We start from the raw sequence: 26,924 nt of genomic DNA on the forward strand, positions 1-26,924 counted from the left end.
TGATTCCATTTATTTCAACATAGTGTGCCCTGTAACTGTAACCGAGGTAACTTTTAAACCAATCCCATGTTACTCCTCTGATACCATTTTGTCAAAGTTTTTCTAGGAGTTTTTGGTGGTTGACAAGATCAAATGCTTTGCTCAAGTCTATAAAGAGTCCTATGCTACTTTTGTTATTGCTGATATTTTCGTGTATTCTATTTAAAAAATCAAAGAAAGCCGTTGACACTGATTTCCCTTTAGTAAAGCCATATTGTTGCGGATGATTACGTCCAGAAATTTCAAGAAACTTACTTAATCTTTCAGCAACAAGTTTTTCAATAACTTCTGAGATGCAGTTCAAGTTTGATATCGGTCTATAATTATTCGTTTGTGTTGGGTCCCCACTTTTAAAACATGGTAACATTTTGGATGTCTTTAATAAACTTGGGAATTTTCCACTTTTAAATGAATTATTTATTATAACTGTTAATATTTCTGCCAGTTGGATGGCACAATGCTTTAACAGTATTGAAGTTATCTCATCTGGACCATTAGCATTACTATTTTTTAATCCGTAGATTGTGTTACAGATTTCTGTTTCTGTGACTGGCTGTAAAAAACATGTTAGATTGTTTATATTCGTAATTTTGCTGATTTTGTTATATTGACTACATAATATGTTATTTGAGTTAAATTCTTTGGCAACGTTATTAAATGAGTAGTTTAATTTATTAGCACATTCGTAATTATCATTTATTATATTACCATCAACGTCTATTTGTATTTCCTTTTTTATTTTTGCCTTTTTTCCAATAATTTCCCAAGCTGTTTTGTTCTTATTAGTGGAGATTTCCATTAAATAATTATTGTATTGTTTTTTGGCTTGCATGATATTAGCTTTGTGTATTTTTTTATGTCTCTTATAGAGATTTCTGGCTGTTTCATCCCCGTCTTTAGACTGTTTGAAAAGTTCCTTCAGAAATTTGGCGGAACTTTTTATTTCTGGCGTAATCCATTTTTTTTTAAACCTGCTTTTTATCTGTTTTGTGTTTTAATGGAAATGCAATATTAAAATAGTGTGTAATTATATTATAAAACATGTTATACTGAACATCAGCGTCATTGCAATGTCTAACGGTGTTCCAATTTTCCTTATCTAAGAGATTTTTGAAGTTCCATATATTTTGTATGTTATTAAGTTGTCTGTATCTTACCTCATTTGCAGTGCTTTTTCGGTTATATATTTCCTTAAGTTTAATTACTTGGGCCGCATGATCAGACCATCCTGTCCACGTTACATAGCTCTCATATTCATTATTAATAATATTATGATTATTATTATTATTATAAAGACCCAACAGACTAAAGTCCGCTTAAAGGGTCTACAAAATAGCAAAACAGAAATATATGAAGAGAAAAAATACAATTCACACCACTCACAGACAGCGCAAATGAAAAGAAAAAGAGAACAGAAATAGAATATAATTAAGGCAGAGACAACACAAGAGTGCTGAAAATCACACCCACCTCATACAGAGAACTGTGTAAGTGTATTTGTGCAGAAGTGTTTGCGTAATTCAATCATAATATCTTTTTTTTTAATCAAGTGAATATCGTAGTTATTCATTAGCATGTTGAAAGTATCACACATTTTATATATAGGCGACCGGAATAAGATATTAGTTGACGCTTTAGGTACGTAGAATGTTCTGAAAGATCTTAGATTTGTTAGTGGCACATTAAAGGATATCGATGGGATCAATTCCTTCGATATGATTTTATTATGCAGGAGGTTATGTAAGAATACAACAAAATACTGTGTTCGTCTGTCGGAAAGACATGTTAAATTAAAAGCGTTACACAGAATACGGTTATCAATTCCCTGAACGGGATAAGAACCACTTTCTTTAAACCATAGATATTTTAAAAATTTCCTTTGAACAGATTCAATACTCTCTTCGTACTTTTTGTAATAAGATCACCAAATTAATGCGCCATATTCCAACTGCGATCTTACACATGCATAGTATAAGGATTTAAGACACTTCAGCGAATTAAAGTCCCTACAAGATCTTATGGTAAATTCTAGCGTTTTAAAACCTCAGGATCGGGGTAAGTTACGTAGTAATAGAATTGCTAATATTGAAGATGAATTTGAAGAGTGTCGAAGCTCGACCGGGTCTACCACGCACCACTCTCCAGTGTGATGTATCGGAGAGTAGTATTTGGAGGATACTCAGAGAACAACTGTACCCCTTTCAGGACCAGCAAATTCAGTTATTGAAACCAACAGACTTACCACGTAGGCAAAAGTTCTCTGAGTGGGTTAATAAAAAAATAAACGAACAAGCAAATTTTGTAACTCTTATACCATCAACTGATGAGGCCGGTTACACGAGGGAAGGTGTAGGCCATTAGGCCATTAGGGAACAGTACTTTCAATTTCTCTCTAAATGTTTGTCATGTTGACATGATTACAAAAATATGTATCCTAGTAACTGTTTTTGACCATAAATTATTAATTATAATATTTATTAGTGTCCATGGGTGAGTTTACCTTAATTGGGATAAAACTTTAACAATTCTTAACTTAATAATTAAAAAGTTTCTTACAAAACCCTGTTAAAAAAAGTTGTTGAGTTTAATGAGCCCTATAACTAATTAAAATTAATGTACTTATTTCTGAGACACCCGGCATATATATATATTGTAATTTTGTATCAACCGAAAATGAAATAAAAATCTAAAAAGTGTATATAACTGTAATCGCAATTTAACTGTTTATCAAACTCCGTTAAAAACATATACCTCGCAGTTTAAAAAAAACTGGAAGTATACGTAGCGACGTCGACGCCATAAGTGCGGTATCTGCAATGTTGTTAATAAGTTAAGCGTTACTCTGCAAAATTAAAAGAATGACGTTTACATAATTTCCCGTTGTCAAGATTATAAGGCCGTGTTTTAATAACATTGTACATACATAAGCATGTGCGTAAATGATGGCTATTGGTTATATTATATGAAACAATTGAACTGCTTTGATCAGACATGGATACTGCCGATGAGGTGATGGATGTATCTGAGATGCAGGAACCAGTGGTAACCGAAGACGACGATGTTGAAAGCATTGTACTAGAACCGGTGCACAGTGGGACGAAACTGAAAATACGTGGCCAAAATTGTGAAAAATGAACATCTGTTTTTCTAAATAATATTACCTGCTCTGAACGCCCAAATGTCTGAAGGATTATGTACAATTAGTTATTGCTGATTGTAAAACTGTTTACGTTGTCTGAGAGCGCACAAACTTTCTGTTTGCCATTATTCATTTTTTAATGGTGTTCAGACTGGTGGTGATCAAGTTATTTCAAACGCGTGTCTTCAGCTTCATATGAAACATATATTACTGAAATTATACCTCAATATTCTTCAAGGTAAGTACTTTTTCACAGATTAATTATATTGCAGTTATTGTTTGTGGCTTACATTAAATAAAACATTTTTTATAGTGTCGTAAATTTTGTCAACTTGGAAATACTTTTGTATGTTTGCGGTGACTTATAAAAAAAGCGCCACAATGCCTCACCTTGTATAAATGGGATATGAATCTGTAAAGTTTGGTGACAAATCCCTCAAAATTTGAAATGCCCCTTTTTGCCCCTTTTCGAAATATTTGACAAAATATGTAAGTACATTTATCGGTTCAGCACATTAAAAAAATGTTTGCATTTAATAGGTACTGTTACGATTCGAAAATAAGGGGTTGCCTAGATAACAGCGAGTCAGGCGCAAGTGAGAGACTGCGGTGAACGAGTGGCGTTTGGAGTAGGGAAAACGCGATTGGTCGCCTAATCGGGAATTTCCGCAACTCATCCGACGGGATCGTGTTCGAACAGAATCGAGTAACGGTCGGCGGCGGACCCACAAAATAAAGGGTTGTAACTTTTGGGGAGCGACAGCCCGGAAAAGTTACACCGGGGGGTGAGAGTGAGTGAGAGAGAGAACCGTAAGTAAGTCACCCTTGCGAGATCCCGTATAAACCAGGTTTTCCTTTGCCACAGACAGCCAGGTTTTCGGTTTCTTTTTTTCTTTTTTTTTACAACTTTTTTCCTCCTCGACGTGGCGTGTTGCTCAGTTCTTTTGGAAGAGGAACGGAAAACCTCATTGGGAGGCCGTAAGAATCCCTCAGGCCTCCGCACCTCCCGACTCGTCCCACTGAGCCGAGAAGGGGGCGTCCCGAAGACGAGAGGAGCCGCCGTGCCAGATTTCCCCCCCCCGAATCCTCCCGCAGGACTTGCATACAAAGGAGGGAGGAAGCAACACTGTATTGTGGTAATTTGTATCGAGAAGGGCGCTGTGTTGCGACCCACTGTATTCATGTTATAATAAGGTGTAGTTTGGTAATCTGTGAAGGGCGCTGTGTCGCGTCCATTTGTACTTCCTGTCACATTAGATGTAAGAAAGTTACCGTTTTTTTCGTATACCCCATCTCCACCAGAGCATAGGTCGGTCGGCACAAAGGGTGCCGTAACAGTACATATACAGCATATGTGTTACTTTAGATTAACGAGTGTATTTTTGAGATTAATTTGAGTTCAATATATTCTGCAGGAAGGAATTATTCTCTCTTCTTCGCGAAAAACGCAAACAAAATCACTCATACCAGAGCGAGCATTTAATTGCTCATCTAATTAAGTTTTACTATATTGAAGAAAGAAACTTTAATTCTTGAATTGAAGAAAAATGATAGACGGCTGTGTTCTGAATTTTCCTCAAGACTTGAGGAAGTGTAGGAAATATGAACAGCGATTTTTAAGCAAAATGCCTTATGATTGGTAACACAGGAGGAGTTAGTATCTTGGAGAGCAGAGACTCCTACGTCTGTACCTTCGACATCTAAACATTCAATACTTTCTCTAGTGGGCCGACCTAAGTAGAGTATCATTTGAAGTTTAGACATAAAAAATGGCAAGCAAGAACCGCTGACAAGGCAGGTGTAGAAGAACGAAAAAAAAAATTCAAGAGGAATTTCGTAGCAAGCTTGGGTTGATTGTGGACCAACCGCGGTCAGGAGGAAGCGGAACATCTAATGGGAACACTGCGAGGCGATTTTTTGATACTCCCAAAATTTGAGCAGAGATCACTGAACTCTAGGAAAATTTAATCTACAGTTTTTCTGTGATTTTTAAACAATTGCTTGTGGAGAAGAAATACAATTAGAAGCATACAATGCATACGCCATTGAAACGGCGACAATATTTTTCGACGAATATGGATGGTTTAACATGGCTATGACGGTACATAAAGTTCTAATTCATGGGACAGTTATTATTTCATCAACTTTGCTTCCTATTGAGCAGTTAAACAGAAGAGGCACAGGAGTCTAGAAACAAAGATATACGAAAATATCGGCAATATCATACCAGGAGATCTTCCAGAATAAACAGCGATCAGTATCTTTTAAATAGGCTTCTTCTATCATCTGATCTCTTAATGACTTCTTTAAGGAAGGTACACAGAAAGAAAATTAACAAAATGCTACCAGAAGCTCATTAACTTTTAAAAAACGAATTAGAAGAAAGTGATACCGAGGAAACACAAACGACAATTTCATCCGCTGACACAAATAGTGAAATCAGTTTCGAAAATGATGAAATTTAATAATTATGTATACATATATTTCTTTTTTTAAGCAGGCTGGTTATTTTTTTGTTTTGATTGTTTCTTAATTCTTATTATATTAATAATTATTAATTATCAAACACTAACAATTTTTAAATATGAAAATTTTTATCTTGTATTTTAATTATTTATTTTATTATCATATTTCAGTAAATTTTCGATTGCAAATTTAGCAAACCATGTTTTAAAATAAAATAAATGCAATTTGACAAAGATCATCAAGTTTTTTAATGAATTTGGGCTGTTTCAGAATTTTGGCCACATATTTTCGTCCCACTGTTGAATCGTCTGATACTGGCAGTGCATGTGACGACGAATTGGAAAAGATCGTTGTTTAAGACATATTGCAAGCATCCGACCATGATATGCATCAATAGTACATACGTTAGCGGTCCGACATCATTTTACCAAAGTTGCAGTATGCTAAAGCACTGCAGGAAAATATGCTTAACACCTACTATTTAAGAGTAGTCCTGTTAACTATAATTGTTATTGTGTTAAATGTAAAACATTATTACTTACTAGACAGACAATTCCAAAACACGAAATGGTCATATTATGTCCGAACACGGAGTGTTGTCATTGTAATACTGTCGGAGCCAAAAGTGAGCATTTCATCACACCGGCGATTAGGGATCAGTAGAAAATAATTCGAACGTGCTACCAACTCCTTCCACGAATAATGACGACTCTGTTTGTGATGTGTCATCTTGTAGCATGTACAGAGAACTGAAAAGACAGTGCGAATTCCATTTTAAGTACAATGTTAACATTAACGTTTTCGAAATACTGTTTTGGCTGGTGTGTGGGTGGGAACCCACGAACCCAATGTTGCGTTGATGAGTACGATTATAGAGACGTTTGCAAAACAGACAAAACGACTATTTCAGGACGGTGTGTATAGGAAAGATACACTGTACAAGTTCCTACTGTTTTCTTGCGTCGTGGATTCTGTAGCTCGGCCGCTTACTCAAAGCAGGTTGCAGTGTAACGGCTACTACGGTTGCAGTTGCTGCTATCATCTTCGGACAACAGTAGATAGAACTGTCAAATATCCCATAGATTGGAGTGTGACTTACAGATAGCGACGTCCTATTCGTGGTGTTAAGGGTCCGACTACATCACTTCATGTGCCACACTTTGATGCCGTTGGTCGTTTCCCGTTGAGTACATGCATGAGGTATTTCTAGGTACTGTAACATAGTTGTACACAATAAACGAGACCCCGTCCTACATACGCGCCCCTGTATTCTCAGCGCGCCCTTGGAGCCGTCAGCGACGCGCAAAACCGAGTCATGATTTACCGGTCGACATTTTGATGTTTCCGTATCGATCCACGATCCACGTAAGTCGATGTTAACGAGCGGAACTACGAAAATAGTCCTCCAGGTGTAGAGTGGTGTAAAAGGAGGGACTAGGGTTGACAATAGACCGTTGAGGTTCGTAGGCCACAAGGCGATTTATTAGCCAGCGTCGGAGGACGGATTATAGTTATTGTCGAATAGCGTGGCGTCATACATCAGACGATACACGGTTTTTTCCCTCCTTTCCGTGAACATTTCCATCCTGAGTCTCAACCATCGTGCGAGCACCTGCGGCCTCAGCAGGGCATCCAAACAGTGTAGGAACACCGTGGACGTAACCTGACAACCGATACGCATCCTGGACTCGAGAAGGACAGCCAGAACGAGCCAGAGATCCAGCCACCCCCAAGATCATACTGGAAAGATAGACATGCAAACAAGTAGTAGTCGGTACTGTTCTCTGTATCAGATTAAATAGAGGGGCTTGTGTAACCCACCGCGTTTTATTCTCCCTCCGCCAGTGCCGTCAAATTGAGATTAGATAAGCCGCCCGCGTAACAAGAGAGTTTGGCAGGTTGTTATACTGATTGTTATAGTATGTATGTATATATAAACGAATAGTTTCTTAGTCAGGATTATATATTTACACAACCGCACATACAGAAAAGGTAACTACGTAAGTACACGTATATGTGCTGCAGGTGTTATACGCCAGTTTGAGATACGTGGACGCACAGCCTCGGTCACGGGTGGACCGTCCATACCATATAACCCCACAGAGTGTAGCATTAATAAATAGCCGAATACGTACCATTCGACCACCTCAAGAAATTAATCGTTTACCACGAGATATTACTGCAGCGAAGTGGAAGGTAGTAGAGTGGAAAAATAGGTTACTTCATTATGCGGTACCATGTTTGTCGAGTATTTTAGACCATAGATATATGCAATACTTGAGTTATCTAGTGGTAGCGGTATATCTGTTGTTACAAGAAACCATTTCTTCAGATTGATCTCTTAGCGGCTGAGGATCGCATAACCGCCTTTATAAAGCGGTGATACCATTATATACGGAGAAGGCTATGATGATTAATATGCATAGCTTGTTATATCTCATGGATAGTGTTCGCAAGACCGGACCTCTATGGGCCACTAGTGCTTTTCCATTTGAATCTGAACTATACACCGTGAAATAACAGTTTAAAGGACCTGTGAGCGTGGTAGTCCAAAGAGCTGCTAAAAATATGGTCGCTGTTAATATTTATAAAGCAACTGTTGCGTCCACTCAACGTTTAGCAACTTCGTGCAAAAATTATTGTAAGAAAATTATATCAACCGTGCGTCTCCATAAACGATACGTTCAAATCAATGACAATTAATGCTCTTGACTTACCGCATACCGTATATACAGGTGTCTCAGAAGTAAGTATATTCATTTTAATCAGTTATAGAACTCATCAAAATCAACAACTCTTTTTAATAGGATTTTGTCCGAAACTTTTTAATTATCAATAAGTATAGCTGCCTAACAGTTGTATTTCTTTTTCGTCCATAACAGCTTAGCTGTTTTACATTTTATGATAAATTAGTATTAATATGAAATAAATATGAACACAATGGGTGGTATGAATAAAACTGAGTAGGTGCTCATACTCGAAGTACGAAGCACCTACTGGAGTATTAGCGAGTATTAATAATAATAACTTTATTTGTTCTTATATATCTGAACATGTACTGACAGTACATAAGAGCCGGTCTAGGACAATTCGGCGCGGTCAACTTGGCGCGAGACATTTTGGCGCAAAGCCAACTTCGCGCAGGGACACTTTGGCGCAAGCCATCTTGGCGCGGGCCATCTTGGCGTCCTCCTAACAACTCTTCATCTGCCCCTGTTTTTCTCAAGTTGACGACAGCTGTTTGTAATGTAACTTTTTTTTTCTTTAGATATATACATTTTCGCTTATAACTGGAACATTTTTTTGTTTGCTTTTTGATGATATTTCTCTCATCTACAACATGGATAAGCTTTTCCAAATTAGATGAAGAATTGATCAAAATTTTTGTAGCGTCTTTTAATGCCGTTTATATAGACCGTGCTTTTCAGGGCACGGTTAATAGTTACAGATCTTTCAATCTCTGTGGCGGGTAAAACAGCGTTGTTCAATTTCAAAAATACAATATGCTGTTCATGATTGTGAATGTTCCATCCGGATGATAAAAATATTATTTCGATATTGTTTTTTAGTAAATCAAATAAATTTGAGTCTGCGCATTTCGGTTGGCTGTAAGAAAATGAAAACTAAAGTTTTAACTTTCTTCCTCAACTTATCATTTTTTAGGCAATTTAACAGCCATTCGATATCTGGAAGAAATTTTGGGGCCATTCATAAGAGAACTCCATGATGATGAATTAGCTTTTGGTTTTTTCCAACAAGACGGTGCCACAGCACATACTGCTCAAATAACAATAGCGAAATTACGAGAGTTTTTTGACCAAAGAGTCATTAGTCGAAATACTGAACACATCTGGCCTCCAAGATCATGTGATCTTACACCTGCTGATTTTTTTCTCTGGCCGCATTTAAAGAACACAATTTATTGTACTCCTGTTAATGATTTGGAAGATTTAAGGAACAGAATAACCGAAAAAATCAACGAAATAAACAACAATGAGGTTATGTTGAACAATGTATGTCATTGATGCAGTTCGAAAAAGAGCTTTGCTGTGTTTACAAGAAAATGGGGAACATTTTCAGCATTTATTGTGAATGGGGAATTTAAATAAAGTGTTTAATGCTCTAATGGAAATTAATTGTGAATTTAAGTGTTATTTTTTTTTATTAAAAAATAGATGATGAAAATTCAAAATTTTGGTTTGTTTTTGGCTGAAAAATGTGTTTGCACAAGTCGATTTACCTCATTAAGGTGAAAACAAACCATCGATTTAAAAGTCAATTCCTTTACTGTGGTCGGACTTTATGGAATTATATTCACCGAATTCGCCCCCACATTTCAGGATACGTTTAAAACAAAGAAGATGAGTCTTACTAAATAAAAAATCTGAAGATTTAAATGGTTAATCATTCATTAATTTATTATTTAAATTCCGTTCTGAGTTCACGCCATTTTTTTCTTTCGATCTGTCAATTTAATTATGAAGTTATGAACTATGTGGATCAATCATCGACGTGACTTTTCCCAAACAAATGAAAATCAAGAAATGACTCGATTACAAATTATATTGCTCGCTCGATATATTAACACAAGAATTTGATGATGGTGAACGAGTAATTTGTTGCATTTCACGGCCGTTAACAAAAGAGGAAAGAAACTATTCTACGACAGAACGCGAATGTCTCGCAGTAATTTGGTCGACCGAAAAACTACGTCCATATTTAGAATTTACAGAATTTAACAGATCATTATTCTTTATTATGGTTAAATCGTTTGCAAAATCCGACGGGTAGATTAGCGCGCTGGTCTCTTAGATTACAGCCATATAATTTTGTGATTCAGCATCGTAAAGGTAAAGACCATGTAGTGCCAGATTATTTATCTCGTAGTGTACCAGTCAGAGAGTCTATTGTCAATAGTAATCATAATAATAGCCTTCAAATTAAAGACAAGTGGTATCAAAAAATGATTAGGCAAATTCAACAAATACCTGAAAAGTATGCCACTTGGAGAGTTGAAAATGAGAAAATTTATAAATATTTGCCAAATAAAATCCCAGAATTCGATTCTGTTTCTTGTTGGAAATTAGTAATACCCAAAGATCAAAGGCTAACGTTAATAGAAACAAATCATAATCCTACGAGCGGTCGTTTTGGAATTTATAAAACTTATTGGAAGTCTCAGTATTACTGGCCAAAAATGAGAGCTGACGTAACAAAATTTGTAAATAAATGCACAGTCTGTGCTAAACATAAAGCAGCAAATAAAGCACCAACTGGCTTCATGGGTACTCATATAATACCTACAAGGCCATGGCAGATTATAAGTTTAGATTTTATAGGTCCTTTACCTAGATCTAGCAAAGGTTTTCGTTACATTTTGGTAATTACACATTATTTCAGTAAATATGTTCATGTAGTATCGTTACGTTCGATTACAGCTCAAAATTGAACGCATCATTTGGAGCAAGATATTTTTCTAACCTTTTTAGTACCTGAAATTATAATTTGTGATAACGGAGTCCAAAGGAAAAGTAAAATATTTCAACGTCTAGCAAAAGATTATCATGTAAAATTACACTATACACTATCCTCAAGCTGATCCAACAGAACGTATGAATAAAGAAATAAAACATCTAATTTCTACCTATGTAGGTGATAATCAGAGAAATTGGGATAAAAATTTAATGGCTCTTGCGTGTGCACTGCGCCCTAGCAAAAGTGAAACCACTCGTTATTCCCCTTACTTTGTCAATTTTGGACGTGATTATATTGGAAGTGCCTTAGAATACAAAAATAAAACATCTCAGATAGCGGAAGATCCACAGACTAGACAACAGGTTTTCAGAAGTTATATGAAGACGTCATTAAACATTTGAAAATCACACAAGAACATAATCGTCATAATTACAATCTAAGACGTCGACATTTACAATTAATACCAGGTCAGAAAGTCTGGAGGAAGAATAAAGTTCAATCAGACGCTGTTAACTTTAGTTCAGCGTTAGCACCTAAATTTATAGGTCCTTTTAGTGTTAAACGTCGATCTGGATATTGTACTTATGAATTGGAAGACGGAAGTGGTAAATCCTCAGGAAATTGGCATATTTCCGTTCTAAAACCTGTTAAGTAAAACCATCCTTATCTTTACTAGTAATCACTAGATTTTAATAGTCAAGTTTCACTATATTCTCCATATTTTTGGGTTTGCTTTGTGGATTAACGTAATTTAGGAAACTTACGGTAGAGAAAGTGAACTTGTTTCATAGTTTATTTAGATTTGGGAATGTTTATGATGAAAGTTATACTCTAAGTAAACTAACCTTTTCGGTTAAAATTCTTGTCGATTACTCACAAAATAATGGAATGTAGGTTAGCAAAAGTTAATATATATAGTTGTGTACGTGAAGTGCTAACATGTCAGTAAGACGATTAATCCAAATCACTAGTAGCTTAACAGTAAAATATATTTCGAATCGACTCTTGAACCATCTAGAGTTGACTCGCCCTGTTGAGTAGGGAGCGTAAGAATACCACAACTACGAAGCGCCGTAGAGAGTAAGTTTTCCAAGAGCTTACTGTTAGATCATTTCGGACAGCATTCCATCCCGCTTAAGAATTATAGTATAGATGTCATGGAACTGTAGAACATAATCTACATAGGCAAAATTGATAATTCCCGGCTTTAACGTTAAATCGGAAGTATAACCAATTAATATGCCACCTAATATGATTATTTCTTTGGATTGTTAAGTATACTTCTGTATTTCTGTATTTGCTATCTCGTTGAATAGAGTCAGTCCAACACCTGTGCTATGCCGACAGCCGAAGGCGTAAATATAGCGCCTATAGGAAGCGAAATCAGGTTACTTACGGAATTTTTTTCTTTCCCGATATTGAGGCTCAAAGAAGTCGAAAAATCCTAGCATTTGGCGTAGGTCGGTCTTGTTCTTTGACAGGAGAGGGGATGTACACAATTTTTGCTGTTCTTGTTCGTATTGCCTGACACCAGGTCAGGTAGAGCACGTGTTGATTGTGTGGAATCCTTCGCTGTGCGAAGTACTTTAAGTAATTTACTGACTGTGCGATCTCTTATCTAGTCTCCACCTTCTCTCTCTAGTTCGAGCTTTCGAGACTGCGTTATAGGAGTAACCTAGAGTAAAGCTCGTGGCGCCCCTCCATTTATTCGACAAAGCAACCGGCAGGTAAGTTGGCACACGAATCGTTCCCCTCTGAAGCCGTCGCCCTGGGCCGACCGACGATCTTACCCCCGGCTCTACCGCTTTGACTGAGCTTTGCAGATGATTTGAAGTTTGCAAGTGTTATAGATAGCAAAGACGATTGTTTAAAATTGCAAGGAAACATCGACAAAACATTAATGTGGGGTCAAAAAAAAACGATTAAATTTAAACAAAGACAAGTGTAAAATTATCTCATTTTCGAGGAAAAATAGTAACATCGAATTTTTTTATAATATAAATGGGTTTGTAATGCAAAAATGTGATCAACTGTTAGATTTAGGTGTTGTTATAGATAAGTCCATGTCATTCACGCCTCATATTTTAAAAATAACTAATGATGCTATGAAAACGTTAGGATTTGTATGTAGGTCTACTGGTCTACAAAGGATTTCACAAACTTACAATGTATTAAGACTGTATTTTATGCTTTAATTCGATCTAAGTTAGAGTATTGTTGTGTTATTTGGAAACCATATCATCACAATTATATCAATCTAATGGAAAACGTATTGCGTAAATTTTCAAAATATATTTATTTTAAAAAGTACAATCGATACCCAGAGAGACATTGTGACCAAAGAAATCTTTTGTTAACAGTCCAAGGCAGCTCTCTTAACGCGAGAAGAAATTTTTTATCACTAATTTTCTTGTAAAAGATTTTAACAGGCCAAATAAAATGTTCAGCATTGCTAGAGAACATTAATATTAACGTCCCAAGGTGTAATACTAGATGTCCTCTTACTTTCAATTATGATGTTCCAGACACCCATCATCATTACAATAGTCCTATACTTAAATGTTGTAGATTGTATAACCATATTTGGATAAAAAATGATGTAGATGTTGACATTTTTTTCCAAAATTTTAGTAAGAACAAAAAAATTTTGTTAGCCTTATGTGAAAATTGTGTATTATGATGTACGCCCTTTATTGCCCTTTATTTATCAGTCACGAAGATATTTCATCATAAAGAAGATCTTTCTGACAACAATTATGAAAAATATCAGACAACAATGCAACAAGGTGTTCCTTGCGTCGTACTTTGTAAATCAGCTCGTAAGGCATACTCCTACCGGATCCTTAAGCGACGTCTTAGTGCGATGAGGTGTTTGAGTTTTTAAAAAATATATATTTTTCTTCTACATGAGCGAAGGTACATAAGAACATAAGGTCATCTCACAATCATGAGACCAATTTTTTTCTAAAATCGACGTGATAAGATGATTTCCATTTTCCATATAAAAAAATTATTTAACGCGCCATCTGAAAGTTATTAGACAAACTAAACTACGTAGTTTTGAATAAAATTTTATTTAGTACAATGCTGGCTATTCTCAGTGGGGTCAAGTGCTTTGCAAAACTGGATATGGCACAGGCGTACTTACAGCTGACCGTAAACGAGGAGACCGCTAAAGCCCAGGCCATTGTTACACATAAGGGAATTTTCAAGGTAAATAGGCTGCAATTTGGGATTTCTGTCGCCCCACAGATCTTCCAACGATTTGTAGACAACCGTCTAGCGGGAATTCCAGGGGTATTGCCGTATTATGACGACATTTTGATCTGTGCAGCATCCGACAACGAGCTAGCCCATCGTGTGCGCGAGGTGCTGACAAGATTCAAAAATAGCGGTCTAAAGTTGAGAAAAGAGAAATGTATTTTATTTGCAAAGTCAATAGATTTTTTAAGCGTACATATCGACAGCACAGGTATCCGACCAATGGCGGATAAAGTCAAAGACATCCAGAGAGCACCTAGACCGAAGTCAAAGCAGGAGCTACAATCATTCTTAGGGCTCGTCAAATTCTATCATACCTTTATGGAAGATAAAGCCAACGTGGCTGAGCCACTCCATCGCCTGCTTGACCAAAACAAAAAATGGAAATGGGAACATCAACATGATGTAGCATTTAGTGACCTCTAGAAGCTATTAACCAGCCGATACTTGTACATTACGACCCAAGGAAACAACTAGTGTTGGCGTGTGATGCATCGCCATGGGGCGTCGGGCAGTACTGAGTCACCTACAAGAGGACGGCACCACCAAACCTATAGCTTTTCACTTCAGAACTTTATCTGCGGCAGAAAGGAATTACTCCCAACTTGACAAAGAAGCACTAGCCATCGTCACAGGGGTAAAAAAATCCCATAACTATTTATTTGGTCATACTTTCCAGATAGAGACAGACCATAAACCTCTTCTGGGATTACTGGCAGAAAACACACCCATACCGGAACTAACGTCCCCAAGACTAGTACGCTGGGCAATAGCACTCAGCTGCTACTCATACCAGCTAAAGTACAAGCCAGGCCGGGAAATGGGACACGCAGACTCCCTAAGTCGTTTACCAATAGGAACGTCAACCCCATCACACAGAATTAACACAGTAGGGAATGTTCTGATGGTGGCTCAGATGACCAATCGGGATGCAGTTCTGAGTCAAGTGAAAAAATTTATACAGACGGGGTGGCCTACAAATGTTCCAGAGAACTGCAAACCATTCAAGAACAGACAGAACGAATTATCAGTTGACCGAGACTGTGTTTTGTGGGGATCCAGAGTGGTTTTACCAGAAAAGGCTCGCAAACAGGCGCTCCAAACACTACACGGCGTTCATGTAGGCATGGTACGCATGAAATCCATAGCCAGGAGTTACATGTGGTGGCTCAGAATGGATGCCGACATTGAACAACTGTCAATAGAGTGCAGAACATGTCAGTTACAAGCACAAACTCCCGCCCGTGCTCCATTACATCTCTGGGAGTGGCCATGGTCTCTGTGGTCGCGAGTGCACATAGACTTTGCAGGGCCTTACCAAGGACACATTTTTTTATCGTAGTAGACGCATATTCGAAATGGCTGGAAGTGAAGCTAGTGCGATCAACGTCAACAAGTGAAACGGTACGCGTTTTACGGGAACTATTCGCGACGCACGGACTGCCGGAAGTGCTCGTGAGTGATAACGGTACGTCGTTCACGTCCAACGATTTCAAAAGCTTTGTCGCAAGAAATGGAATTCGAATAACCAAGTAATTGTTACATTAGAACATATCTATATAATAAGGAATAGAGAACAATTGGTGAATGAGAACAAAATTTCCCCTCTCAAAATATACCTATACATCAACCCTAACCCCACGCCACTGACTCTGCAAAACAGGAAACGAAAAAGTCGCCATCTTGAGATAACCACTCCAACTTGAGGCTTGACAGAGTTGCGAAGAATTAATTTCAACGAGTAGAAAATTTAATTCCCACAACGTTTGTTAATTACTGGATTTAATTTCATTTTTTTTTAGTATTAATTTAAGTTTTAGAGTGTTTTTGATAGGTAAGCTAACAGACACACCTAGACGTAACCTAAAAAACAATTTTGCCCACAAAATTCTAGCCTGAAGATAGCCTTACGTTATTTTTGGCCGAAACACGTGTCGCAATAAAATCAAATAAATAGGGTTCGCAAGACAGAAATACTTTATTCTTCGATATAACGACTATTAGTGATTGTGAGAAAATATGATTCTAGTATTTTAACTTTAGAACACTGTAGTGTACCATCTAATTATATGTTACTAATCAATTCAATCCGAATGCTTTGCTGGAGGAACAGTGATGAGCCTGACAAATTAACTACACCAAATTTGGCCCTACAGGTTGGTCCTCTTCTGTCTCACGCTTGTTCAAGATTGCGAATAAAGTATTTAGAAATTGGAGAATCTACTCAAAAATTGGAGCGAATTGATAGGAATTACAAGAGAAGCGTTACATAATGCTGATATTAATAAATTTATGTTTCGCAAGAAAATACTGAAACTTGAGGATATTAAAAAATTCACGCAATACATTGCAGATAATTCAAACATATATTACAATAATCTAAACCGGAATGAATTTAACTTTGAAACAGATCACTACTGACTCGTACTCGAAAAATCATTTTAGTCCAGTTGTCGACGTAGAGCAATAAATTAGTGATTACACATCAGTCAGGAGTAAATCCATGTTGTTTTTTGGAGACAATATTGTGATCAAAAGAGAATGCTGTTAACTGGGTGAAAATTATACGTTCCGTAATTTTGACACCAATGGGAGTCAAATTAATTGGTCTATAGTTGCTAGCACTGTACTTGTCACCTTTTTTAAAAATATGAGTCACCGCAGACTTCTGCGGTGACTCATATTTAAAAAAAAAAAACTTTTACTAAAAATGTAGCAAATCTCTTTTCTTGCCTCTGGCCCTTTTGATGCAACGTTCTTTTGATACGGATGTGCTGCCGAAGGTCTGGAAGTTCACATCCGTATCAAAAGAACGTTGCATCAAAAGGGCCAGAGGCAAGAAAAGAGATTTGGAACATTTTTAGTAAAAGTTGGTGGAAAAATAAAAAATTCAAATCTTGGTTTTGACATTAAACACCCAATATTGCTCCCTAAGAATCATCATCACTTTACGAAATTAATAATCCAAGATTTTCATACAGAGCACCACTCTTGCCGCTGTCAAGCAGCAATATTGGATTATATCAACATCATCACATCAAAGAATGGGTAATTTAACCCAATTAGACCTTTTTTGTAAACAGGAATTGTTCTTCTGGACCACCTAGTATAAAAGAAAGTCATGGAAGAGGGAAAGACACTGTAAAGGCCTACAGAGCTCCTTTTATTTGCCTCTGTGTCAAGGACGTTCATTTGGAATTGGTTAATAATCAAACATCTGACGCTTTTGTAAAAGGATTTAAAAGATTTATCTCCCGTAGTGGTAACGTACCAGAATTATATTCAGATTGCTACAGATTGAACAAATGTAAGAAGCGCTTTTCTGTGTGGTTTTCTCAAGAAGTCCGAAATTTAATTACGCTAAAGAGAGCTGTTCATAAGCGTTATAAAATCAGCAAAGACTTTAATGATTTTTAATTTTCTCCCAACATCGAAACGATTGTAAAGCTGCTGTTGGTAGATCCTATTCATCGTACGCTGAACATTCAGAGAATGCCATCATAGATAACCCTAAAAAAAATTCAAGTTTTGTTAAAAGAAAATGTAGCACAATCAGTAAGCTTCCTTTATACAGGGTGTCACAGAATTGCCGCCATTCCCGTGCATGGTGTTCTATACCAAAAAAGCATTTTCAGATTTCACTATGCACCACATCCTTGATGTTATACTTCGTCATTACATAATTATTACTAAAGAAGTGTACATCATTGTCTTGTTTTCCCGAGAAGGAATGTTCAATACACACAAATGGCACTTTTGGACAAAAGAAAATCCACATATGTATCCGTAGGGTGAAAGCATATCAGGTGCGATTTAGCATTAATCTGTGGGTTGGAATCGTCGATACTACTGTGGTAAAAATTTAAATGCGTTTGATAAAATTATTCATCAAATACGCCAATTTTTTAAGAGAAGATCTTCCGGGGTTGGTGGAAGATGTTCCACTGGACGTAAGGCGAAATATGTGGTTCCAACAGGATGGAGCGCCCCCACATAACTCAATACTTGCGCGGCAAGTACTGAGAACGGTTTATTCACATGAGTGGATTGGGTGTGACAGCACTGTCAGCTGGCTTCCCAGATCTTCAAATCTTCTTTGGACTTTTTTTTTAATCAACTTAAAGACTACGTGTAGGGAACCTGTAGACACATTAGAGGAACTGGAAGAGACAGACTACACGAAGCCTATGCTGCAGTGACCCCTAAAATGTTGAAGAATACACAACATAACTTAATTCGACGCTCCAGGACTTGCGTTAAAGTTAATGCTGGTCATTTCGAACACATCCTTTAATATGTAATGTTAGTATGTTTAGGTTTGGTGTGTTAGTATTGTTACGTAGTTCGGTGATCAAAAATCGGCGCGGATAAAACTCAACAAGTTATTTCCTACTAACTCAAATTTATACGACTAACTGCAACAACGATTATGTACAAAATAATTCCGGCGCAACTTGTATGGATTTTCTCGACACTCGCTGGACTCGACATGTTCACTGAATAATCCTCGTTTCCGACGGTGATCTCTATTTAAACCTATACGTTCCTCTCGATGGTAGCCCGCTCCAGACTTGACTTTATGGGTTTATTTCGTAACAGTATTTTAAAGGAATAAGTGAAATAGATGTAAAGACTTTTACATATCAAGTTCGCTGTGTGTTTTATGATTCGTGTTTCTTCTTCAATTTGTATTATTGTTAAATAAAAAAATACAACTATTTCTGTCACAATTTTAAGTTGCTTTAAAGAAACAATTTTAGATCATTATAATACCAATATTATTCTTAAATAACTCCCATCATCATCAACTGACTATCTACCTCAATACAGCAGAGATGTGAAGTCCTCCCTGTCCCTGCATTATTTAAATTAGTATTAGCAAAATAGAAAAAATTAAAACTGTGATAACTCCATCTCAATATGGACTGTTTTCAAAACGATCAACCTTACCCAATCAGTCTTTTACTTTTCTTAATTCTGTTTTTGACGCCACCACAATCAGACAACTCAGATGACCCGAACGACCAGAATTTACAACTAGATGCAGAAATAGGAAATTAATTTTTATCTTGTTTTTGAATATCCTAACACCACAAGCCAGCACCGATATTCCTACAACCCCGGTTTTTTTCCGGGAATTTTCCAATACCCTGGACCCCTCCCGGAAAACGCCAGGAAACTGTACTCGTCCTTGAAACCCCTCAAAGTCCACCACACCCTCTACATGAAACTGAGCTGACGGTACTTCCATGACCTCCATGATATCTTCGCTTCTTTCGTCGACATCCACTGGAGGTGGATTCTCATGATTTTTTTTCTATCGTATTTCGTGTCTTGGTTTAATTTGGTGGTTGATCATGTCTACGCATTGTGACCTCAAGGACGAGCATCTAGTTTCAGGCTGAGAATAACTGGACTCTTTGTGTACTAAAAAGCTATATTCACAATGAGATAATTTGTACAAATAATTTCAACACAAAATTAAAGCGCTGTGGGAACCAGGTTCTATCATTCACAATGTGTCCAATTTGTAGCTAAAATTAGCGCGGTAAGTGTGGAATGTGAGGTTAAGTAATAATAATAATTTGTGAAAATACTGTTAAAAATATTGAAAAGAAAGCAAGAATTTATTCATTGTGTCACAGACAACATGTATTTTCACGTAATACAACACAAAATAGGTTATGAGCGTCGTCCATCAACATTGTCAACTAAACATAAATACTGCGCAGACTCATATCATACAATTTGACGTTCAATTTGCAATTTGGAGTTTACAAACTTTCGCGTTACGTACTAATTGTACGTATTAATTTTTCTAATGTGAATGTTATCATTAGACAGCGGATTTCTGTCGGGCTACATCACGATTATAGGTGGGGACGCGGTGGATCGCCGGGACTCAATAGCGGGTGATAGATAATCACTGAATTTAATCGGTACTAATTCCATAAATATAATTAACGATTTATTAATCAAACGGCTAAGTAAATGAGAACGGGAATTAACAGGAGAGTGCAACGAAACAGCGTTATTCTAATCTCAAATAAACGAAGTGCAGTCCGTAACCGCAATGAATTCGCATCCCGTACGAGCCGTACCGAGTTTGGCCTTGCCTAGCCCGACAGAAATCCGCTCTCTAGTTATCATTCAAATGCGTGTAGCAAACTTCTACTTATACGTACTAATTTTACGGATTACATACAAATTATCTCATTGTGAATGTACCTTAAACATCCCCAATTTCACGTAGTGTTATTTTTTAGCATAGAGACTCAGTATACGATTGGGGATGGTGTCCAGACCACTACAGAAGAGTGTCTTCAAGCTACATTTATCAAGTTTTTGCGAAAACAGCATACAAAAATATGCTTCTGTAATAACTAGACGTTTCGGCATTTGTTATACACGGTAGCTAGTATATTACTACCACCTCCAGAAAGAGGAAAACAATTGCCTTCTTGCCTTACAGAATCGTGTAACTCTTTCAGTGATTACTCTGTTGAAAACAATGTTGACCGGTTAAGTGAGACAAAGTGCAGAGGGGAACTTGTGTGTTTTGCGTTGTGACAATTTATTAGTGAAAACAGTCCAATTTTACCAGAATTGGGTACCAATGGATGTGGAATTATCTACCCGTCTCGGTTTCCAGTATAGAATTTGGATCGTACGCTGTATTGCGTCATAATTTCAGAAAATCTTCGGGTGTCTGTCAGTTTTTTTCTCTTGAGAGACACAAAAAGAGAGTATAAAACCACATCGCTGCTTATCGCGTATTTGTGAATCGTTCTTTACTCAAGATTCGCCTTGACGCTTCGATTCTACTAAGACCCGCTTTTGGGGGAGTGTGTTCATCGCGAGATGGCGTCGAAACGTTGTCAATGCTTCAAAGATGTAAGAATGGAAGCCAATACCATTTGTGGATGCTCCAAACGTCCTCTCCATTTTTCCTGTACCGATTTAACTATAAATGAAATTAAATTTATGAAAACTACGACGTCAACACATATAATTTTATTCTGTAAAATATGCAAAGGGAATTTATCTTCCATAGCAGAGTTATCTAGTAAAGTTATGGATATGAAGAAGACTATAGATGATCGTCTTATAGCAATGGAGAAAGTGGTGTCGACAAGGCAGCTTTCACCATTACAGGAAGAAGAAATCATACAAGAATCGGTTGACAGAACTTTAAGAATTGGGAATATATTATTAGCGAATGTGCCTGAAGTAAAGGATGTACTTGACGAGAAGGTAGCTAATGATATTTTGGAGTTGATTGAACCAGCTGCCGTTGAATCTCTGGAGAATGTCTCGTATAGGTAGAGAAATTAAAGGTCGGCCTCGTTTATTGCGACTCAAATTCAAAAATACGGATATGGCCAGCAGTGTTCTTCGGAAAAAGCAAATGTTGAAAACTTCCAAATTTAAGAATATCTTCATCTTTGCCGATAAGACGCCGAAGCAATATATGTCAATATTTCAATGATATTCGTAAAGAAATGAATGAACGAAATGCTAATGGTGAAAACTTAAAAATTAAATTCATTCATAATATCCCTCTGTTAGTAACTGCACAATTAAGTGATACCCCAACATCGTCTTCTAAAACAGCTCGTAGGAATTCTGATCATTTAAACTAGTCGTACACAATGGAGTTGATAGCATATTTATTTATTACCAGACTGAGTGCGGACTTAGTGAACTTTTTCTTTATAGTCTTCGTTGCGATGTTGATATAATATGTTTGTCAGAATCGTGGTAGATAGAGGTAGAATTAATAGTTTTTGTTGGTACATTCCATCTAATATTTCTTACTTTAATTATGAATTATTTTTAGACTCATTTAGCGAATGATGTATAAATGTTACTAAAATTGTGATAATTGGGGATTTTAATTTTCCAGGTTTTGTTGAGCCTATAAATTTAGGTAGTCAACTTAGTGGACTGTTTCATAATTGGGCTGAATTCTTAAAAATTGTTCAATATAATAAAATATTAAACTCATAGGGTAGGTTATTAGATTTAGTTTATGCGTAATATTTGTGACAGCAGTTCTTTGTTAGGATCTCTAAGTTTTCGTATAGGTACCTTTAACTGGGACAAGGAATGTAACTCTATTTTGTTCCCGCGTTGTAAAACAAATCTGCAGTTAAAGTCTCCTGTCTATAAGTTAAGTGCAATTGTAAATACTTTGTCGGTGGATTGTGATTTATTTCATGAAAGATAACCTAAGTGGTTAGGAACACTTTTAGTTTAAGTCTTACTTCGGTTGTTTAGTTCAATTTAATTTATCATATCATTTTGTGAAATCATCTTGTTTTCTTGTTACTTATGATTTAACATTCATGGTTGTAACACACGCACATGCTCTTTGTTTATTGTTTTACCCTATAACTGGATTTTCTGTTGGGTAAATAAATCATTATTAATATTATTATTATTAATAATATTATCTTTTTCGTCTGTTTTCTACTTGTTAAGTAACTCCTAATTTAAACTTATGAGTGCTCAGGTATCCGGTATATTTATTTGTACTTATTTATTTACTTTTCTTTTTTTGTTTGTATTGATAACACTTTAGTTTGTATCAATTGTTCTGTAATAGGTTCTTATGAGCTGTTGGGTAATAAACACATTAATAATAATATTATTATTATTATTATAAATCTTTGCATAGAAAATGTCCAATTTATATAATGCTTAATTCAACGAGATGATAAATTTTGGGAAAATAATATGATAGAGCCCTAGAAAAATTTTATTTATATGCCTTACTTCCGGAGAGAGTAGATTCTCGTTATTAAACAAGTCAACCCATTAGACAAATTGTAAAGAAAAAATTGTACAATTAAAATTTTTTATTTGCATTCGCGTCATGTGCAGTTCATATAAATCTTTTGACCTTCTAGTATAAACACACACAGGAATAAATAGTAATAGTGGAATAGGTTTACTGGAGATATCACGTAAAAAACGTGCCTATAATACTCTACCTCATAGGTGGTGCGGAAAACAATATCAAAAAATTAAAATTAAATAAATATGATTGTTCAGGTAAATAAGTGGTTAGTGAAGTGATGAGATTCTAAATCTTGTCAGTTTTGTGTATTGATTAATATATAAAATGACAGATTAATAAAAAATATTTCAATCATTTTTTGAAAGAAAATATTTTAGTAGAATGTATAAAATTATAAAAATTTGCATACTTTTAAATCAAATTATGTCAGCAATGAAAGAAATCGACTTGTAAAAGAGTTTCAACAATGTTGGTCAGCTAAGAGTTTTTATGAGTTTTATGACCTAAGGAACATACCTGAACTGGTTACCTGAAAGGGTCGGTCACCAAGGCTCCCTGCTGTGTAAAACTCAACCATTTATTGAAACGGATCTTTGTAAATAGGGTTGCCTGACCTGACCTGACCTGACCTAAGGAACATACCTGAACTGATTACCTGAAAGGGTCGGTCGCCAAGGCTCCCTGCTGTGTAAAACTCAACCATTTATTGAAACGGATCTTTGTAAATAGGGTTGCCTAGTTTCACTTTATTTTCATTATTCAGTATTTTTTTAAAACGCAAATATTTTGATAAATATAAATTTTAAACAAAAATGACCGGGTCTTCCCTATAGAGCTCAATGTTGTCTTTGCACTGATATAAAAGTTGAAGCGAAAAATGCTCTCTCCTCGTCTAAAAACGCAAATTCCTTCGAAGAATGAACGATTAATTAAACACTAAACAATCACTTATTTTAAAAATTATTGTGTCTTCCCCAGAGATTTAGACATAATCTATCAATTGAAATGTCGATCTTTTTTTCAAAGTTAAAATTAGGCCCGTAAAATGAAAATCTATTTAGCTCATTTTTCGGTCTGCTACTGGGCACCCTTAAAAACGGAAAAAGATTGTTTACTATGAGCCATAGTTAGGTTAGGTGCGCTGTTCACCTCTCAAATAACCGAATTTGGCGCTTTAAATGGCACAATCAACTTAACAGGTTTTCAAATTGTTGATTAGAGTCTGTAGGTAAGCAGATAAAAATGTTGTGCCTCGGTGGGATTCGAACCCACGTCTCCTTGCATTCCGGGCAGGTATGCTGACCACTACACCACAAGACAACTTATCTTTACTCTGCTTACCGACGAGTTATTGTGCCGCCACAAGTCCTATAAATCGGAACAGGGTATAACGAACTGAAGGAAATCACAAGAAAACTTGCTTCCAAAGTTGTAAAACACAGGTAAACACACCAGCGCTAACACGAACTTGACATGTTCATGACGTCAGAAGTGTAGTAGGCATTCTGGCCGCCAGAGCGCGTTAGAGTTAGCTTGAATTCTCAATAAGGCTTGTCCCACAAAGTTTTTCACATGTTTTGTTTTTGAATAAAATAAGAACGCCTCAACAAGTCGAATCAAATTTATTTACACTATACTTAGATCATATAATAAATAGATACCAGTACTCAAACTGAAAGCTGTGACTAGACATGAAGCTATCTGTTATCGTTTTCTACGTCAAGGGGAGTAGTATAATGCTATCCTTGTGTGATCACCACATCTTCATCTTTGTTATATGCATTTCATCTGTATATGTCTATTTCACTTCCATCCTTGTACCGCACCAGCGCAACAAATCGCTTTTGACAGATGTTTCTTCTAACCTCTCTTTCGAGTTGTTGTACAAAAAACAATTTTAAAATTTAGAACAAAGATCCTATTTTAAGTGATGCAATCATAAAGGATCGCAATTGCTGCCCAATAATTTACTATTCCTTTCGTTAACTACTGTGAATTATTTATAAAATTAAGCTGTCAACATCTTTCGTACGAAGTTAGTTCAGACATACTTCCTAAAATTTAGGCGCGCAAAATTCAAATAGTGATCAGGCAAGGATAGCTTCATTGCAATCCCTCCATGCACAAGAGAGACGTGTGACAGGAGGATGTCGTCACAGGCTCTATATTAGAACAGCAATAAAATTAAGAATTTCTTAATTACTTGTTTAAAATTAACGGCTTGCGCTAAAATAATCCCACTTTAGATCTAATGCGACGCATTATTTTTTGCAAATTTGCACTAGAAACAGCGCATTTTCCTTCTTTTCTAAGAATTTTCTTAACCAGAGCCCAATATTTTTCAATAGGCCGGAGTTCAGGTGAGTTTGGGGGATTATTTTCTTTGTCTGGATATTGGACTCTATCTAATCTGTACAAACCAATTCTTCGCTAATTGTGAGTAATACGAAGTAGCTAGGTCGGGCCAAAAGAAAGTAGAACCTGGGTGAGCTCTTAAAAAAGATCGAGTAATCGAACTTGAAAGCATTTTCGGACACAAAAACCAGCGTTGATAGTGCTTTCAGCAAAAAAACCCTGTTGTCGCTGACATCTATCAATGGTCGTTTTTACCTTTTTTACTTTTGCAGCAGTTGCCAAAAGAAGCCATTTGTATATGGGGAATATTAATCCAAAAACCACAAAAAATGCGGTAACTGAGTATGTTAAAGAGAAGTTACCTAATCTTTTCTTAGTTGTAGAAGATCTCTCCATGCGCCCCAATGCTCAAAGCCGAGCTTTTAAAATAACTGTGAATAATTCCAATTTTAATGAAATCATCCTGAATTCTGGCCTGAAGATGTCGTCGTTAAAAAGTTTTTCACCCCTAGAATTTTTTTTCGAAAAGCAGACGAAGAAGCCAGAGGACCGGAACAATCCGCAACCGGAAAGTGAACAAATTACTAATTGGTTTAGTTTGTTTCATGTAAACGTTCAAAGTCTTTCCAATAAGGTTGAAAAGCTGTTGCTATTTCTAGAAAAATATGACTGCGATGTTTTATGTATTTCAGAACATTGGCTAACAGAAAATTGCCTCAAATCTGTTAAAATTGTGTTATTTTGGTACCAATTCTCCTGGTTAAAGTCATCTAGTGATTTTACTCTCTGTATGTTTTAATAGCGCCATCTGTCATTGTAGATATATACAAGTAAATCCTGTTCCAGAATGTTTCTTCGCTTTTCATTGTTCAAATATAGTTAGTCATAATTTGTAGTTCAACGAAGTGTTTTATTTGCCCTAGTTCAACAGGTTATGGGCCCAGACCCAGGTTTTAACCAGTAAAGTTGGCAAAAAACGCTGTGAACTCGTCGGATTGAACTAACGAAAGTAATATGGCTGTGAATTATATGTCTGCGGTGCCAAAGTTGCTTGGCAGAGAAAACTATGAAGATTGGGCATTTTCTGTGGAAAATGTGTTTATTCAGGAAGGTTTGTCCAAGTGCATTAGTGGTACTGAAACGGATGCAGACAAGGTTTTGAAGGCAAAGGCAAAGTTGGTATTGACACTTGATGCTTCTTTATTTGTGCATGTGAAAGAGGCCCAAACGGCTAGCGAAATATGGACGACACTAAAGAAACTTTATGATGACACCGGCTTTACGAGAAGAATAGGACTCCTCCGGGCTCTGATTTCACTGCGGTTAGAAAACTGTGATTCGATGGAATCCTACGTGAACCAAGTAGTCGAAACTGCTCAAAGATTA

General features: G+C 36.4%; 1 protein-coding gene across 1 annotated transcript in view; it reads right to left on the reverse strand.

The window, feature by feature from the left end:
• The window catches only part of LOC135143863 (uncharacterized), a 418,109-nt gene that overhangs the window by 187,660 nt on the left and 203,525 nt on the right, over nucleotides 1-26,924 (reverse strand). The window lies entirely within an intron of this gene.

This window comes from Zophobas morio, unplaced genomic scaffold (assembly GCF_036711695.1).
Source record: "Zophobas morio isolate AGI-343-1 ecotype UQ-CSIRO unplaced genomic scaffold, CSIRO_AGI_Zmor_V1 ptg000076l, whole genome shotgun sequence".
Taxonomy (NCBI): domain Eukaryota; kingdom Metazoa; phylum Arthropoda; class Insecta; order Coleoptera; family Tenebrionidae; genus Zophobas; species Zophobas morio.